Source organism: Arachis stenosperma, chromosome 2, assembly GCF_014773155.1.
Source record: "Arachis stenosperma cultivar V10309 chromosome 2, arast.V10309.gnm1.PFL2, whole genome shotgun sequence".
In the NCBI taxonomy this organism is placed as follows: domain Eukaryota; kingdom Viridiplantae; phylum Streptophyta; class Magnoliopsida; order Fabales; family Fabaceae; genus Arachis; species Arachis stenosperma.
In genome coordinates this window covers 16,140,784-16,160,654 of record NC_080378.1, presented here as the reverse complement: position 1 = coordinate 16,160,654, position 19,871 = coordinate 16,140,784, and positions in this window count along the sequence as shown.

The following is a 19,871-nucleotide window of genomic DNA, read 5'->3' as shown; positions in this document are numbered from 1 at the left end:
ATTCAAGAGCACCTATGGGCTATGGTAACCTTTGTGAAAGAATATTCATCTTCTTTTGTCTTATTAGAAAAAAAAATTTCTTAGATGTAGTTAGATATGTAGAGATGAGATCCAATGATGGTTTTTTTGTTTGAATTTTTAAACCTTAATATGTCATTTGTGGAGATGTATATAATATAAAATATTTTAAAAATAATTTAAACAAGATATATATTTATATATAATTAATTTTAGTAATTATTTTTGGTGTATATACAAATAACATTTTTGATATATACAATAGGCCAAAATCCAATTATATTGTAATTTCAAGAATAATCTTCATGTATAGCTTGTTTTGATCAATTGGGATTTTAGTTTAGATTATAATTTTTTATGGTGTAATCTACTAAATTTTATACATAGAAATATAATTATTTATATTATTTTTTAGAAAAATAGTTTTATAATATAGTATTAAAGTCTAATATTTGTTGATTTAAAAAAATACAGTATAAGACAAATTAAAAAAAATCTATGTTAAATTTATACAAATCTAAAAAAAAATTCTCGCATCAATGATATGTTAGAGACATAATTATTAATCGATTTATAAGTTCATCTAAAATAAAAATATTAGTAAAATGATAAAATAATAATATTCTAATTATCTTTGAATCAAGATAATGAATATATACCAAATAATAAATGTTACAAATTTAATTAAAGAAAATTAAAATATTATTTTATTATTTTATTAATATGTTTATTAATTTTTTTTTCATTATCAATACGATACTATTTCATGACATATTATAAATTTCATATCAATTGAGGATATAGTTTTGATAATGATTGTGAGACAACTTTAAGTATCTGAGCTAACTTTCAAAATTAAAATAGAGTTACTAATTAAATTCTCATATTTTCTATTGTATAGTTAAACCATATTAATTAATTTGGTTTATTTGTTTGACGTTCTTGAAAGATAGAGATAACATATAACTGAGGTAATACCAAAATGAAGTCAATATATTTTGATATGAAAAATCTACTTACAACTAAAACTGACGTGTAATATTAAATGTATTTATCAAGTGCTAAACACATGGTCCTACAAACAGAGAACCACGCAAAAAACAGAACCAACAAAATCAACTAGACTATCTAAATACACATCCAACGATCCAATTTCCCACTACCTTGAGAAATCTCCTACCAAAAATCCAATGCCCCAACCAACAACTTCTTCGGCAATAACTTCAACATATTGACACATTTGTATTCAACTAACTTCTCACATCATATTTTATAATTTATTTTAACATTATCCATGTTCATAGATATTTTAAGACTACAACTTGTCAGAAATAATTTGAGGGTTTAATTATTCTAAAATTCTTATAATTTTATTAAATTTTTACATTATTTTTTTATTGTCATAATATATTAAATTTTATAATTAAATTTCTATTATAATAAAAATGTTAGAATTAACAAAATATTCTGTTAAACAAAATGAATATACCTAATATTTGGCTGAATATTTCTTATAGTTTAACAGAATATTCTGTTAATTTTAATATTTTTATCACAATATGAATTTAATTACAAAATCGGATATGGTATAAGAATCTAATTAAAAAAATATAAATACTTAATTAAAAATTTGATAAAATTATAGAAATCGACAAAATAATTATTTCTAATTACAAAAAATTCGAACACTGCTAAAATTAATTACAAAAATTTAACTAACATTATATTCATAAAAATTAATTTTGTTAATAAAAATATCTAATTATTAATTTTTTATTTTTTTTTATATAAAAAATATATTAAATTTTGAAAAGTATAGGTAAATAATAAAAATACTAAACAATGTAAACAATAGATATATCGGATGTTTAATTCATTAGGTGTGCGGATGGTTATTCTAATATTAAAATTTAGGTAATTAATTTAAGAGCGTAGTGTATTTTTATTTTATTAGTTCAATTTTAAAGTTCATTGTTCACATTATTCACAAAAATATTCTCTACTTAACAAAATCTTTTTATATTTCTAATCCATCTTGCTTCGGTCTCTAGAATATTTTCTTTTGCATTTACTCTCAATTTCCACCTCACCGTGATCCCATACATCCACCTCTTTTCTTTCTCCCTCGTCTTGAATTCCATACCTCCCTTGAATTCAGATTCAGATCAAAATTAAAAAAAATTAATTCAGAAATTGTTGTAATTATAGTTATGAAGGCATAGTGCTATTGTTGTTTGTTGATTGTGGTGGTGATGTCGTCAAAGTGGGGATTGGACCCGTGTTTGGAAATGACGTGGCGCTCCTCCTCCACCTATCTTCTTCTTCATTGGTGACAAAACCCTCCCTCTTCCTCCATGCCTTGATCGTTCGAGATGGCGGCGATTGTCATTTCCTCCGCCCTCAGTTTTGCCCTCTCCTTTTATTTTTTTTAGGTGAAGTATTTTTTTATTTTTGAAATTTGGTTAAAGTTTTAAAAATCGCTTTAAATTTTATTTTGTTTTAATTTTATCTTAAAATTTTTTTATTTGTATCAAATAAACTCTTAATGATTAATTTTTTAATAAATTAAAGACTAGTTCAAAAATAATTTTATAAGAACAACTCTCAATATAAGTAAATCAAGCATAATTTTTATGCATTATTATTAGATTGGTCTTAATTTTTTTAAAAAGGATAAAGTATACTTTTTAAGTTTTATTTGGTTTCAATTTTGTCTCAAAAAGTTTCGATTTACATTAAATATACATTCGATGGCTAAATTTTCAAAACATTTAAGACCAATCTAACAATAATGTATGAAAATTATACTTGATTTGCTTGTGTTAAGGGTTGTTCTTATGAAATTGTTGTTGAATTGGTCTTAAACTTTTTGAAAAATTAGTCGTTAAGAGTATATTTGATACAAATCGAAATCTTTTGGGATAAAATTGAAACAAAATAAAACTTAAGAGTATTTTTGAAAATTTTATCAAACTTTAAAGACAAAAAATATACTTTACCCTTTTAAAAATTTAACTGTTGAGAATATATTTGATGCTAATTGAAATTTTTTTAGACAAAATTAAAATAAAATAAAATTTAAAAATATTTTTTTAAATTTTTAACAAATTTCAAAGTCAAAATATACTTTATCCCTCCTCTTTTCCTTATTCTCCTTTTATTTTGTTTTTCTCTATCTCTTCTTTACTATTTGTCTCTTTCAAATATGAAGAACTCTAGATTTGGAGGTTACCAAATTTAAAGTTTGAGACTGACCCAATTTGATTCTGTCATCCTCTTTGGAATGGGAAGAAATGTTAAGAAAAAATTTAAAGAATCCTGATCGATAAATTAAAGCAAAATTTTTATTGATATTAAAAATTATTAAATATTAAAATTAGATAAGATCATTGTTTTGACATAGAAGGTTAGTACAAAAAATAATTATGAACTACTTTTTAATTATTAACTATAAAAAATATTTGTGAACCTTCTCAATGTAAAAAATACTTTATTAAAATATTTTTTAATATTTAATAATAAATTTTGAAAATAAATTATTAAATTATTTATGTTTAATTATTTTATTGTAGATATTGATTACCGTTAGCTTAGTATGCATCATTATCACATAATACAAACTTAAAAATTTTGAGAGAAGTAATTACACATACCTGATAACTAATATCTTTAATATAATGAACAAACCATACAACAAATTGAATGAGGAATCTAAGGCTTTCTACAATTATTAATACACATTATATTAAAATAGTAGATGCTCTAGTTTGCGCACTGGTTATGAATTAATTGGCATTAAGAGTGTCGTTGCATCTCTCTTAAAATTTATCAGATCAGATATTTAGGAATAATTACTTTCAGTGAGAAAATAATGTGTATAATGCGTATGTCGTTGTATGAATATATATGTAAATTTTAAAATTTTATTTAATTATTATAGGAATGATAGAGACGGAGCATGTACTTAAGAAAGTGGGTTAGGATACAATAATTTAGAACTCACAAACAAAAATAGAATGGATAGTATCTAAGTAGAAAGAGCCGAGTGGGGCCGGTCGGCCGGATATAGGAAAAAATCCATCTCCACTAATGTTTGCTTATAATAATTTTTAATGACCAAGTGCTCTTGTGTGTGGCTTAGATTGTTTCGGCTTCTCTATACATAAGAGATGGTTTGAAGGCTCAAAGCACCACCAAAACACATAAGAGCATCAACACAAGCTCTCTTTGAGATTTGAGTTTGAATGGAGTAGTGTTGCTTTGATATCTCATTATTAGAGATATTTAAAATAGGTAGAGTTGTCATTAAATTCATTTACGGTCGGCTAAATTGATGGTAAATTTATTGGTATCTGTGGTGCTAACAAAATTATATTTTGGATCACTAATCACAGTTAAAATTAGTGTCAAAATGTAAAATTCGACGGTAAATATTTTCGAAAAATATAAACTACCTTGTATCCAACGTAAAATTCGCCAGTAATTGTCGATGCTAAATTTGACAGTAATTTTGACGGTTCTCAGTGTCTTTCTTATTGTGTGTTTTACTATGATTCTCCCATTAATGTCAAACATGAGGTGCACATGCGCGTTGCCATGGAGACAAAATAGACGAAACCGAAAAACTCCATTTTCTATCGGTACTAGCAACCTATGCCCTTCTGATCTCTTTTCTCCCGCTAATACAAACGCTCCTCAATATCTGACTCTTTAGCTCGGACAAAAAACTTACTCGCAGAGTGAGCAACAGAATGAGATTATCACACTCAAATATCACTCCAGTGTCACTGTTTCTCATATGATAATCAAGGTTTTGAAAATTGGACCAGTTATCAAACCGCTCTAGTCACTGGTTCACTGGTCCAACCGGTGGTTCAACCAGAAAAAATATTTTAGAATAAAATAATAAATAAATTATAAATAAACATCCTAAAATATCTTCCAAATTTAAAATATTACACAAAAAATCATCAACCAAATTCATATGATCTTATCAAAATACAAACTCAAAAGTTAAATAGTAAAAAGAAATATCTAAATATTAAATTTTGACTTTGAGGGTTAACAGGATCACTTAACACCTCAGATTCTAATTTAGAAATGTCAGGAGACAAAAGATTATCAATTTCAAAAGAATGTTGAGCTAGTTCAGTTAGAAAATGTATTATGTGGTATTATGCTAACTGAATATGAACCTGAACCTTGCAAGATGACCTTTTCGGTTTAATCTTAGGCAGTGTTGTGTTTATCTGTTGTAAGAGAGCTCTCTTAGTAATAGATTTTTCTTGATAAGCAAGCCATAAACGAGATCTAGTGTTGTTTCCAAGTTGAGGTATCAACATAACAAGTAGTCATTGAATAAGAAAGCATAACATATCACCAACTACCTATACACTTTGACTCTCCTTCCACTACCATCATCATCATTCATCAGTTTATTTATATATGGCATTGGCAAGTAGCTACCCTACTCATTCAGCAACAACCAGCATTTGATTTGATTTTCATTTTTAGCATTCAGCAACAACCATTACAAAACAGCAGCATAACAACAATAGTGCCATAACAAAACAGCAGCATAACAACAACAGCAGCTTAACAAGTCATTCATCACAAATTTCAAATTCAACACACTGATCAGTGATCACACAATCACAGTGCCATAACAAAACAGCAGCATAACAACAACAGCAGCTTAACAAGTCACTAATCAGAAATTCCAAATTCAAAACACTGATCAGTGATCGCAGAATCACAGTGCCATAATAAAACAGCAGCATAACAACAGCAGCAGCACAACAAGGGAAAAAGAACTATGAAAGTCACAAAAGAAATTAGCAATCCTATTCCTGTTTCGTACATTTAATTACTCAAACAAAACTCAACTCCACCTGAATTGTTAATTTAATCTTGGTCTTATGGAATCATAAATAGGAATACATTACATTGCTCTTTCTTCTAAAATTCAAGCAAAAACAAAAAGAAATGATTTTAGTAGTTTAGTACTTGTTTCAGCATTCGAACAGTGTACATTGATTGAAAACTCATGTTATTCTGTTGCATTGTTCTCTAAGGAATCCAGTGAACTTTAGGGCTCCCAACCCCATAACCTCCATACCCACTTTTCGCATCACTTTGCCATTTAAAACCGTAAAACAAACATTTCAGATGAACATGTTAATGTGATGAAGGTCACTGTCGGGAAGGACTTGGAGGACTCCCCTAATTGCGATGCACGAAGACTCGAGGAGACAAACTCCTGACTACAACAGATGGTGACAAACATTGATCAGTGATCACGAAATCACAGTGCCATAACAAATAACAGAAATCATAAATCAGCAGTATTACAAAGACCCAAGAAATCAAAAATCACAAATTCAACCTCAAAACCCCGAAACAGAGTAACAGATTCAACAGAAATCAGTAAATCACAGTTTCACTAACCTTCCACTGACAGCAGAAAGACGAAGACACCACGGCGACACCACGTCGCACTAGCTGGAGGCCTCGACCAGCGATGTCACCTGGGAATGGATGACATGCCGAGCTAGAAGGGGGAGATACTGCGGAGAAGGAGAAAGAGGGCCGCGGAGATGACTGGCAAATGGCGGCGCAATGAACGGTTAGGGTTTTCTTTTGCTTCAGATAGGCCAGGGCTTGCACAAATGATTGGGGGAAGAAAGGGGGTTGTTCGCGAATGGTTATGGGTTTTTTTTTTTTTACAAATAAACAAAACAGCGTTATTTTTTATGAATCGGCCGGTGGTGGACGAAATTGTGATACTCACAATATTGTATTCTTTATTTTATATGGAATTATTCTTGTGGCTCTCTGCTATGTGTGGTCACAACTCTGTTCAACTAACCAGCAAGTGTACTGGGTCGTCCAAGTAATAAACCTTACGCGAGTAAGGGTCGATCCCACAGAGATTGTTGGTATGAAGCAAGCTATGGTCATCTTGTAAATCTCAGTTAGGAGGATAAAATTATGGAATTTAGAAAATCAAATATAAAAAGAAAATAAAAGGGATAGAAATACTTATGTAAATCAAGAATGGGAATTTCAGATAAGCGTATGGAGATGTTGTGCTCCACTTGAAACTCTACTTCACTACTTTCTCTTCCAATCCTTCTTACTCCTTTCCATTGCAAGCTGTATGTAGGGCATCACTATCATCAATGGCTACTTTCAATCCTCTCGGGAAAATGGTCCTATGCACTATCACTGCACGGCTAATCGTCTGGAGGCATCACCCTTGCTGATAGCTACATCCCATCCTCTCAGTGAAAATGGTCCAAATGCTCTGTCACAGCACGGCTAATCATCTGTCGGTTCTCAATCAGGTTGGAGTAGAATCCATTGATTCTTTTGCGTTTGTCACTAACGCTCAGCCTTCAGGAGTTTGAAGCTCGTCACAGTCATTCAATACCAGAATCCTACTCGAAATACCACAGACAAGGTTAGACTTTCCGGATTCCCGTGAATGCCGCCATCTATCTAGCTTATACCACGAAGATTCTGTTGGGGAATCTAAGAGATATGCGCCCGGCCTAAAGTAGAACGGAAGTGGGTGTCAGTCACGTGCGTTCATAGGTGAGAATGATGATGAGTGTCACGGATCATCATATTTATCAAAGTGTTGTGCAACGTATATCTTGGAATAAGAATAAAAGAGAATTGAATAGAAAGTAATAGTAATTGTATTGAAACTTGAGGTACAGCAGAGCTCCACACCCTTAATCTATGGTGTGCAAAAACTCCACTGTTGAAAATACATAAGTGAAAGGTTCAGGCATGGCCGAATGGCCAGCCCCCTAAACGTGATCACAGGATTCAAAATACAATCCAGGATGAGATTATGATAGTAAAAAGTTCTATTTATAATAAACTAGCTCCTAGGGTTTACATGAGTAAGTAATTGATGCATAAATCCACTTCCGGGGCCCACTTGGTGTATGCTTGGGCTGAGCTTGATCTATCCACGAGCTGAGGCTTTTCTTGGAGTTGAACTCCAAGTTATGACGTGTTTTGGGCGTTCAACTCCGGATCATGACGTTTTTCTGGCGTTTAACTCCAGACAGCAGCATGTACTTGGCGTTCAACGCCAAGTTACATCGTCAATTTCCGAATAAAGTATGGACTATTATATATTGCTGGAAAGCTCTGGATGTCTACTTTCCAACGCCGTTGAGAGCGCGCCATTTGAAGTTCTGTAGCTCTAGAAAATTCATTTTGAGTGCAGGGAGGTCAGATTCCAACAGCATCAGCAGTCCTTTTTGTCAGCCTTTTTCAGAGTTTTGCTCAAGTCCCTCAATTTCAGCCAGAAATTACCTGAAATCACAGAAAAACACACAAACTCATAGTAAAGTCCAGAAATGTGAATTTAGCATAAAAACTAATGAAAACATCCCTAAAAGTAGCTTGAACTTACTAAAAACTACCTAAAAACAATGCCAAAAAGCGTATAAATTATCCGCTCATCAGCCGGTTACAGGTCTGGTCCAACCGACTGGTTCCCGGCCGGTTCAACGGTTTTCAAACAGTTCTTTTCCAAGCGGTTATAAGCACTGGACCGGATCGTTATTACTGTCGGTTCTCGGTTGAACCAGTTTGACCGGTCGGTCCGATCCGATTTTCAGAACCATGATGATAATTGAGATACACACTTACAACCACATATCCACTATTACTATATATTTTTGCTTATTTTTTAGAAGAAACACATATATCGAATTCGCGAAGGCTCAATATTAAATAAAAATAGTATAGAATAAAAAGGTTTAGAGGTAAGTAATGCCTGAGCTTTTAGTACGATCATGAGGTGCTAAAAGTTAGGGTGTTACTGGTCTCACCTCCTGCCTCTGTTGCGCAGCCACTTCCCGTCAGCACCAGCTCTGTTTCACACCACCTGTTGGCCACTGTCTTCCCAGCCACTGTCCCCAGCCACTTCCACACCACCGCCATCTCTGTCCTGTTTCAGCCTTCCAGGATCCAGCTTCTAGCCCTAGGTATTAATCTTTTTTTTGTAGTAATAATTGTTGAATAAATTTTTTTGTTACTCTGTTGCTACTTTTTTTTTCTAATTTTTGAATGTGAAATTATGAATGAAAATTAAATAATTGATTGTGTTGTTGAAATTATTACTAAAAATGAATTTGTTACTTTGTTGTTGCTTTTTTTAATTTCTGAATATGAAATTGTGAATGAAAATCAAATAATTGATTTTGTGTTATTGAAATTATTGCTAAAAATGAATTTGTTATTCTATTGCTGCTTTAAATTTCTGAATGTGAAATTGTGAATAGAAATACAATGATTGATTTTGTGTTATTAAAATTATTGCTAAAAATGAATTGATTTCTCTGTAATTGTCATTGGAGCCATTCACAGTTTTACACAACCACTTTGGCCAAGCTCTCTACTAAAAGACAAGAGGCTCTTTCTCAAGTAGGCAACATTGTTAAACGGGTTAATAATAAACCAAAGTATTAATCTTGGGAGCTTCTTTAACTTTTTTTCATTTGGGTTGGTGTTGTGATTATTGTTGATGTTGTTGAGGCTATTATTTGTTTTGCAGAGTGTTGTTTAAATCAGAGTGATGTTGACATTTTTGGGGAGAATAGAGCACTGCAAGGTTACTCATCTGCACTGAGAATTGTTCAGCAGCGGCTCCGGAAAGAGCACGATTGTGTCCCTCATAGAGAGATTCTATTACCCTTCATCAGGTAAACTTAAAAGTTATAATTTCTCATTTAATTTGAGTGATAGCTAAGTAAAGTTGCATTCTTGTTTAGTATGTAGTTTACTTGCTTATTAAAAAATCTGGAACTGAAGTTATGCATATTAATTAAAGGCCATATGATATGATATGGTATGGTATGTTATGTGACACTAATTAATTAAAGAAATTGTGCGTAGGACAAGTTTTGCTAGATAGGTGGTGGACGAAATTGTGATCCCTGTTCTTTGATTTGCATTTATTGTAGAATTGTGGAACTTAGGATTTTTGGCACGAGTGGACACAACTCCGTTCAACTAACCAGCAAGTGTACTGGGTCATCCAAGTAATAAACCTTACGTGAGTAAGGGTCGATCCCACAGAGATTGTTGGTATGAAACAAGCTATGGTCACCTTGTAAATCTCAGTTAGGCAGATTAAAGGGTAATTGTGATTATTGGAATAAATAATAAATAAAAAGGAATAATAAAAGGGATAGGATACTTATGCAGATTCATTGGTAGGAATTTCAGTTAAGTATATGAAGATGCTGTATGGCCCAAGGACGCCTGCTCTCCTACTGCTTCTACTCAATCCTTCTTACTCCTTTCCATGGCAAGCTGTGTATAGGGGTTCACCATCAGCAGTGGCTACTTTCAATCCTCTCGGGAAAATATCCTATGCGGCTGTCACTCGCACAGCTAATCATCTGGAGGCATCACCCATGGTTGATGGCTACATCCCATCCTCGCAGTGAAAACTAATGCTCACGCACTCTGTCACAGTACGGCTAATCACTGGTTGGTTCCCGCGCCTACTGGAATAGAATCCCTTGATTCTTTTGCGTCTGTCACTAACGCCCAGCACTTGCAAGTTTGAAGCACGTCACAGTCATTCATTACCGGAATCCTACTCGGAATACCACAGACAAGGTTAGACTTTCCGGATTCCCAGGATCCTACTCAGAATACCACAGACAAGGTGAGACTTTCCGGATCCTCATAAATGCCGCCATCTATCTAGCTTATACCACGAAGATTCTGTTGGGGAATCTAAGAGATATACATTCAAGCTCGGTTGCATGTAGAACGGAAGTAGTTGTCAATCACGTGCGTTCATAAGTGAGAATGATAATGAGGGTTATCTAACTCATCACATTCATCATGTTCTTGGGTACGAATGAATATCTTGGAATAAGAATAAAAGAGGAATTGAATAAAAGAAAGTAGAATTTCATTAATACTTGAGGTACAGCAGAGCTCCACACCCTTAAGCTATGGTGTGCAGAAACTCCACCGTTGAAAATACATAAGTGAAAGAGGTTCAGGCATGGCCGAATGGCCAGCCCTCTCCATGATCAAGTGACCGAATATTCAAAGAGATTAAACTGTCAAAAGATGTCTAATACAATAGATAAATGTCCTATATATACTAGACTAGCTACTAGGGTTTACATGAGTAAGTAATTGATGCATAAATCCACTTCCGGGGCCCACTTGGTGTGTGCTTGGGCTGAGCTTGATCTATCCACGAGCTGAGGCTTCTCTTGGAGTTGAACTCCGAGTTATGACGTGTTTTGGGCGTTCAACTCCGGATCATGACGTTTTTCTGGCGTTTAACTCCAGACAGCACCATCTACTTGGCGTTCAACGCCAAGTTACGTCGTCATTCTTCGAATAAAGTATGGACTATTATATATTGCTGGAAAGCCCTGGATGTCCAATTTCCAACGCCGTTGAGAGTGCGTCAATTGGAGTTCTGTAGCTCCAGAAAATCCATTTCGAGTGCAGGGAGGTCAGATTCCAACAGCATCAGTAGTCCTTTTGTCAGCCTTCTTCAGAGTTTTGCTCAAGTCCCTCAATTTCAGCCAGAATTTACCTGAAATCACAGAAAAACACACAAACTCATAGTAAAGTCCAGAAATGTGAATTTAACATAAAAACTAATGAAAACATCCCTAAAAGTAGCTTGAACTTACTAAAAACTATCTAAAAACAATGCCAAAAAGCGTATAAATTATCCGCTCATCACAACACCAAACTTAAATTGTTGCTTGTCCCCAAGCAACTGAAAATCAAATAGGATAAAAAGAAGAGAATATACTATAAATTCAGAAATATCAATGAATATTAATTATAATTAAATGAGCGGGACTTGTAGCTTTTTGCTTCTGAACAGTTTTGGCATCTCACTTTTTCCTTTGAAGTTTAGAATGATTGGCTTCTCTAGGAACTTAGAATTTCGAATAGTGTTATTGACTTTCCTAGTTAAGCATGTTGATTCTTGAACACAGCTACTTATGAGTCTTGGCCGTGGCCCTAAGCACTTTGTTTTCCAGTATTACCACCGGATACACAAATGCCACAGACACATAACTGGGTGAACCTTTTCAGATTGTGACTTAGCTTTGCTAAAGTCCCCAGTTAGTGGTGTCCAGAGCTCTTAAGCACACTCTTTTGCCTTGGATCACGACTTTAACCACTCAGTCTCAAGCTTTTCACTTGGACCTTCATGACACAAGCACATGGTTAGGGACAGCTTGATTTAGCCGCTTAGGCCTGGATTTAATTTCCTTGGGCCCTCCTATCCATTGATGCTCAAAGCCTTGGATCCTTTTTACCCTTGCCTTTTGGTTTTAAGGGCTATTGGCTTTTTCTACTGCTCCTTCTTTTTCTATATACTCTTTTTAGCCATTTTTTTTCGAATGCTTCTTCTTTTTCACTGCTTTTTCTTGCTTCAAGAATCAATTTCATGATTTTTCAGATCATCAATAACATTTCTCTTTGTTCATCATTCTTTCAAGAGCCAACAATTTTAACATTCATAAACAACAAGATCAAAAGACATATGCACTGTTCAAGCATTCATTCAGAAAACAAAAAGTATTGTCACCACATCAATATAATTAAACTAAATTCAAGGATAAATTTGAAATTCATGTACTTCTTGTTCTTTTGAATTAAAACATTTTTCTTTTTAAGAGAAGTGAAGGATTAATGGATTTTATTCATAGCTTTAAGGCATGGTTACACACTAATGATCATGAAATAAAGACACAAAACATAAATAAACACCATACTAAAAACCGAAAACAGAAAGAAATAAAGCAAGGAATGAATCCACCTGAGTGAGGGTGGCGCCTTCTCGAAAGTCCAATGGTGCTCTTTGAGCTCCTCTATGTCTCTTCCTTGCTTCTGTTGAATGATTCATAATAATTTTGGTGTTCCTCCCCTTAGTTGCTTCCAATATTTGTGTGGAGGACAACTTATCCCCTGAGGTATCTCAGGGATCTCTTGATTTGCAGCCACATGTTCTACCACTGAGCTATGACGGCTTATATTTTATCTCCCAAGACTTAGAGGTGGAAGCTTTTGTCTTCCCTTTGAGGTTTCTCTGGCCTTAGGTGCCATTAATGGTAATGGAAAAGCAAAAAAAAGCTATGCTTTTACCACACCAAACTTAAAATATTGCTCGCCCTCGAGCAAGAGAAGAAAGAAGAGAAGAAGAAGAAGAAGAAGAAAATGGAGGAGAGTGAGGGAAGATGGAATCGGCTATATGGGTGGGATTGGGTGGGAAGGAGAAGTTTGAATTTTGAAGGTGAATGGGGTTTATGGGAAAGAGTGAGTGGTGAATGAAAAATAGAAGGAATGACCATGAATGGAGAGAGAGAGAGAGCGAGGTAGGTGGGGATCCTGTGAGGTCCACAGGTCCTGAGGTGTCAAGGAATTCCATCCCTGCACCAAATAGGCATGTAAAATGCCTTGGTACACCATTCTGGCGTTTAAACGCCCATTGGTGCACGTTCTGGGCGTTCAACGCCCATGTAATGCATGTTTCTGGCGTTGAACGCCAGTTTCATGCTTGTTACTGGCGTTCAGCGCCAGCTTTTCTCCTCTAGGCACATTCCTGGCGTTCAGCGCCAGGATGTTGCTTGTTTCTGGCGTTCAGCGCCAGAATGGTGCTCTGTTCTGGCGTTGAACGCCGGCCAGATGCACCTTACTGGCGTTGAACGCTAGCCTGTGCGTCCTCCAGGGTGAAAATTTTTTCTTCTGCTGTTTTTGACTCTGTTTTTAATTTTTATGAATTTTTCGTGACTCCTCATGATCATGTACCTAATAAAACACAAAATAACAATAAAATAAAAATTAGATAAATAAAATTGGGTTGCCTCCCAACAAGCGCTTCTTTAATGTCAATAGCTTGACAGTGGCTCTCATGGAGCCACAAGGTGATCAGGTCAATGTTGTATAGTTGTCCACACCAAACTTAGAGTTTGGATATAGGATTTTAACACCAAACTTAGAGTTTGGTTGTAGCCTCCCAACACCAAACTTAGAGTTTGATTGTGGGGGCTCTTCTTGACTCTGAATTGAGAGAAGCTCTTCATGCTTACTCTCTTCTGTCACAGAGGGATGGCCATGTGCCTTAAACACAAGGTATTCCCCATTCAATTGAAGGACTAATTCTCCTCTGTTGACATCTATCACAGCTTCTGCTGTGGCTAGGAAAGGTCTTCCAAGGATGATACATTCATCATCTTCCTTCCTAGTGTCCAGGATTATGAAATCAGTAGGGATGTAAAGGCCTTCAACCTTTACTAGAACGTCCTCTACTAACCCATAAGCTTGTCTCAATGACTTGTCTGCCAGTTGCAATGAGAACAAGGCAGGTTGTACCTCAAGGATCCCCAGCTTCTCCATTACAGAGAGTGGCATAAGATTTATCCCTGATCCCAGATCACACAGAGCTTTTTCAAAGATCATGGTGCCTATGGAACAAGGTATTAAGAACTTGCCAGGATCTTGTTTCTTTTGAGGTAGAGTTTTCTGAATCCAAGAATCCAGTTCATTAATGAGCAAGGGAGGTTCACTTTCCCAAGTCTCATTACCAAACAACTTGGAATTCAGCTTCATGATAGCTCCTAAATATTGAGCAACTTGCTCTCCAATTATATCTTCATCTTCTTCTGAGGAAGAATAGTCTTCAGAGTTTATGAATGGCAGAAGGAGATTTTAATGGAATCTCTATGGTCTCAATGTGAGCCTCAGATTCCTTTGGATCCTTAATAGGAAACTCCTTCTTGCTTGAAGGACGTCCCAGGAGGTCTCCCTCACTAGGATTTTCGTCCTCCTCCTCCTTTGTGCATTCGGCCATATTGACTATGTCAATGGCCTTGCACTCTCCTTTTGGATTTTCTTCTGTATTGCTTGGGAGAATACTGGGAGGAGTTTCAATGACTTTCTTACTCAGCTGGCCCACTTGTGCCTCCAAATTTCTAATGGAGGATCTTGTTTCATTCATGAAACTGAAAGTGGCCTTTGACAGATCAGAGACCATATTGGCTAAATTAGAATTGTTTTGTTCAGAGTTCTCTGTCTGTTGCTGAGAAGATGATGGATATGGCTTACTATTGTTCAGCCTATTGCGTCCACCATTGTTAAAGCCTTGTTGAGGCTTTTGCTGATCCTTCCAGGAGAAATTTGGATGATTTCTCCATGATGAGTTATAGGTGTTTTCATAAGGTTCACCCATGTAATTAACCTCTGCCATGGCAGGGTTCTCAGGATCATAAGCTTCTTCAGAAGCTGCCTCTCTAGTACTGTTGGATGCATGTTGCAATCCATTCAGATTTTGAGAGATCATGTTGACCTATTGAGTCAACACTTTGTTCTGAGCCAATATGGCATTCAGAGCATCAATTTCAAGAACTCCTTTCTTCTGAGGTATCCCATTGTTCACGGAATTCCTCTCAGAAGTATACATGAACTGGTTATTTGCAACCATGTCAATGAGTTCTTGAGCCTCTTCAGGCGTTTTCTTCAGGTGAATAGATCCGCCTGCAGAATGATCCAATGACATTTTCGAAAATTCAGAGAGACCATAATAGAATATATCTAATATGGTCCATTCTGAGAACATGTCAGATGGACATCTTTTGGTCAGCTGCTTATATCTTTCCCAAGCTTCATAGAGGGATTCACCATCTTTTTGTTTGAAGGTTTGAACATCCACTCTCAGCTTGCTCAGCTTTTGAGGAGGAAAGAATTTGTCCAAGAAGGCAGTGACCAGCTTATCCCAGGAGTCCAGGCTATCCTTAGGTTGTGAATCCAACCATATTCTAGCCCTGTCTCTTACAGCAAAAGGGAAAAGCATGAGTCTGTAGACTTCAGGATCAACTCCATTAGTCTTTACAGTCTCACAGATCTGCAAGAACTCAGTTAAGAACTGATAAGGATCTTCAGATGGAAGTCCATAAAACTTGCAATTTTGTTGCATTAATGCAACTAGTTGAGGCTTAAGCTCAAAGTTATTGGCTCCAATGGCAGGAATGGAGATGCTTCTTCCATCAAACTTGGACGTTGGCTTTGTGAAGTCACCAAGCATTCTCCTTGCATTATTATTATTATTTTCGGCTGCCATCTCCTTCTCTTGTTCGAAAATTTCTGAAAGGTTGTTTCTGGATTGTTGTAATTTAGCTTCTCTTAATTTCCTCTTCAGATTCCTTTCAGGTTCTGGATCAATCTCAACAAGAGTGCCTTTATCCTTGTTCCTGCTCATATGAAAGAGAAGAAAACAAGAAAAGAAAGAGGAATCCTCTATGTCACAGTATAGAGATTCCTTTATGTTAGTAGAAAAAGAAAGGGGTAGAAGAATGAAGAAGAGGGTTCGGATTTTTGGATGAAGAGAGGTGAAGAGAAGTGTTAATAATTAAATAATTAAATAGAAGAAGAAAAGAGAAGAGAAATTTCGAAAATAATTTTGAAAAGGGGTTAGTGATTTTCGAAAATTAGAGATCAGTTGTAATTAAAATTAAAACATGAAACAATTAGTTAATTAAAAATAATTTTTGAAAAAGAGAGATATATTTTCGAAAATAGAAGAGGGAAAAGTAGTTAGGTGATTTTGAAAAAGATGAGAAACAAACAAAAAGTTAGTTAGTTGATTGAAAAAGATTTGAAATCAAAATTTAAAAAGATAAAAGGATAAGAAGTTAGTTAAGATATTTTGAAATCAAATTTTGAAAAAGATAAAGTTTTTGAAAAAAAAGATAAGATAAAAAGATAAAGATTTTTAAGAAAAAGATATTTTGGAAAAGATTTAATTTTTTAAAATTACTTAACTAACAAGAAACTACAAGATAAGATTCTAGAACTTAAAGATTGAACCTTTCTTATCAAGAAAATAACAAACTTCAAATTTTTGAACCAATCACATTTAATTGTTAGCTAATTTTCGAAAATTAGATGTAAAGATAAGAAAAAGATTTTGAAAATATTTTGAAAAAGATTTTTGAAATTTTCGAAAATTATAAAAAAAAATGAAAAAGATATGATTTTTGAAAAAGATTTTTGAAAAGATAAGATTTTTAAAATTGAAATTTTGACTTGACTTGTAAGAAACAACTAATTTTAAAAAATTTTTGACCAAGTCAACCCAAAATTTCGAAAATTTGGAGGGAAATAAGGAAAAGATATTTTTTTATTTTTGAATTTTTTTATGATGAGAGAGAAAAACAACAAAAATACTTAATGCATGAAATTTTTAGATCAAAACAATGAATGCATGCAAGAATGCTATGAATGTCAAGATGAACACCAAGAACACTTTGAAGATCATGATGAACATCAAGAACATAATTTTGAAAAATTTTTGATGCAAAGAAAATATGCAAGACACCAAACTTAGAAATCTTTAATGCATGGACTTTAACAAACAAAAATTGCATATGAAAAACAACATAAGACACAAAACAAGAAATCATCAAGATCAAACAAGAGGACTTATCAAGAACAACTTGAAGATCATGAAGAACACTATGAATGCATGGATTTTTCGAAAAATACAAGAAAATTTTTTTAAACGCATGCAATTGACACCAAACTTAAAAATTGACTCAAGACTCAAACAAGAAACACAAAATATTTTTGGTTTTTATGATTTTGTGATTTTTTTGTATTTTTATTAATTTTTTCGAAAATAAAGTTTGGAAAAATGAAAAAGAAAAGAAAAATTTTGAAAAGGATTTTTGAAAAATTTTTGAAAAGAAAATTACCTAATCTGAGCAACAAGATGAACCGTCAGTTGTCCATACTCGAACAATCCCCGGCAACGGCGCCAAAAACTTGGTGGACGAAATTGTGATCCCTGTTCTTTGATTGCATTTATTGTAGAATTGTGGAATTAGTGGAACTTAGGATTTTTGGCACGAGTGGACACAACTCCGTTCAACTAACCAGGGGTTCACCATCAGCGGTGGCTACTTTCAATCCTCTCGGAAAATATCCTATGCGGCTGTCACTCGCACAGCTAATCATCTGAGGCATCACCCATGGTTGATGGCTACATCCCATCCTCGCAGTGAAACTAATGCTCACGCACTCTGTCACAGTACGGCTAATCACTGGTTGGTTCCCGCGCCTACTGGAATAGATCCCTTGATTCTTTTGCGTCTGTCACTAACGCCCAGCACTTGCAAGTTTGAAGCACGTCACAGTCATTCATTACCGAATCCTACTCGAATACCACAGACAAGGTTAGACTTTTCGGGATTCCCAAGATCCTACTCGGAATACCACAGACAAGATGAGACTTTTCGGATCCTCATAAATGCCGCCATCTATCTAGCTTATACCACGAAGATTCTGTTGGGGGAATCTAAGAGATATACATTCAAGCTCGGTTGCATGTAGAACGGAAGTGGTTGTCAATCACGTGCGTTCATAAGTGAGAATGATAATGAGGGTTATCTAACTCATCACATTCATCATGTTCTTGGGTACGAATGAATATCTTGGAATAAGAATAAAAGAGGAATTGAATAAAGAAAGTAGAATTTCATTAATACTTGAGGTACAGCAGAGCTCCACACCCTTAAGCTATGGTGCAGAAACTCCACCGTTGAATACATAAGTGAAAGAGGTTCAGGCATGGCCGAATGGCCAGCCCTCTCCATGATCAGTGACCGAATATTCAAAGAGATTAAACTGTCAAAAGATGTCTATACAATAGATAAATGTCCTATATATACTAGACTAGCTACTAGGTTACATGAGTAAGTAATTGATGCATAAATCCACTTCCGGGGCCCACTTGGTGTGTGCTTGGGCTGAGCTTGATCTATCCACGAGCTGAGGCTTCTCTTGGAGTTGAACTCCGAGTTATGACGTGTTTTGGGCGTTCAACTCTGGATCATGACGTTTTTCTGGCGTTTAACTCCAGACAGCAGCATGTACTTGGCGTTCAACGCCAAGTTACGTCGTCATTCTTCGAATAAAGTATGGACTATTATATATTGCTGGAAAGCCCTGGATATCTACTTTCCAACGCCGTTGAGAGCGCGCCAATTGGAGTTCTGTAGCTCCAGAAAATCCATTTCGAGTGCAGGGAGGTCAGATTCCAACAGTATCAGCAGTCCTTTTGTCAGCCTTCTTCAGAGTTTTGCTCAAGTCCCTCAATTTCAGCCAGAATTTACCTGAAATCACAGAAAAACACACAAACTCATAGTAAAGTCCAGAAATGTGAATTTAACATAAAAACTAATGAAAACATCCCTAAAAGTAGCTTGAACTTACTAAAAACTATCTAAAAACAATGCCAAAAAGCGTATAAATTATCCGCTCATCAATAGGCATGATGTTAACAGTTTGAAGCTAAAATAGTTGAGGTAGCAAATAGGAGTAATGAGCCAAAAATTGACTTTGTTTGCGACAACAATTAGAGAAAACATACTTTTAGAAAGATCTGATGCTGACCAAGTTGAGATTGAAGAAGCTGTAAGAGTAGCCAATGCTCATTCTCTCATTATCAAACTTTTAAAGGGTTATGAAACACAGGCCAGCCAATATAGAGATTCAATTTATATTCTGATTCATTGGAATCATAATTGTTTAATTTTTTATATCATTGAAAATCTAGATGATGACTTGTAATTCTATATTTAATTTTAGTTTTATTAGTATATTTTCATAAGATTATATGGTTTTGGTTGATGATCTTTCATGTAGTATTTTAAATTTAAAAGATATTTTAAAATTTATATTAAACTATACTTATATTTTAATATGTTTATTTATAATTTATTTATTATTTTATTTTAAAACGATTTTTCCGGTTAAACTACGATTGAACTGAT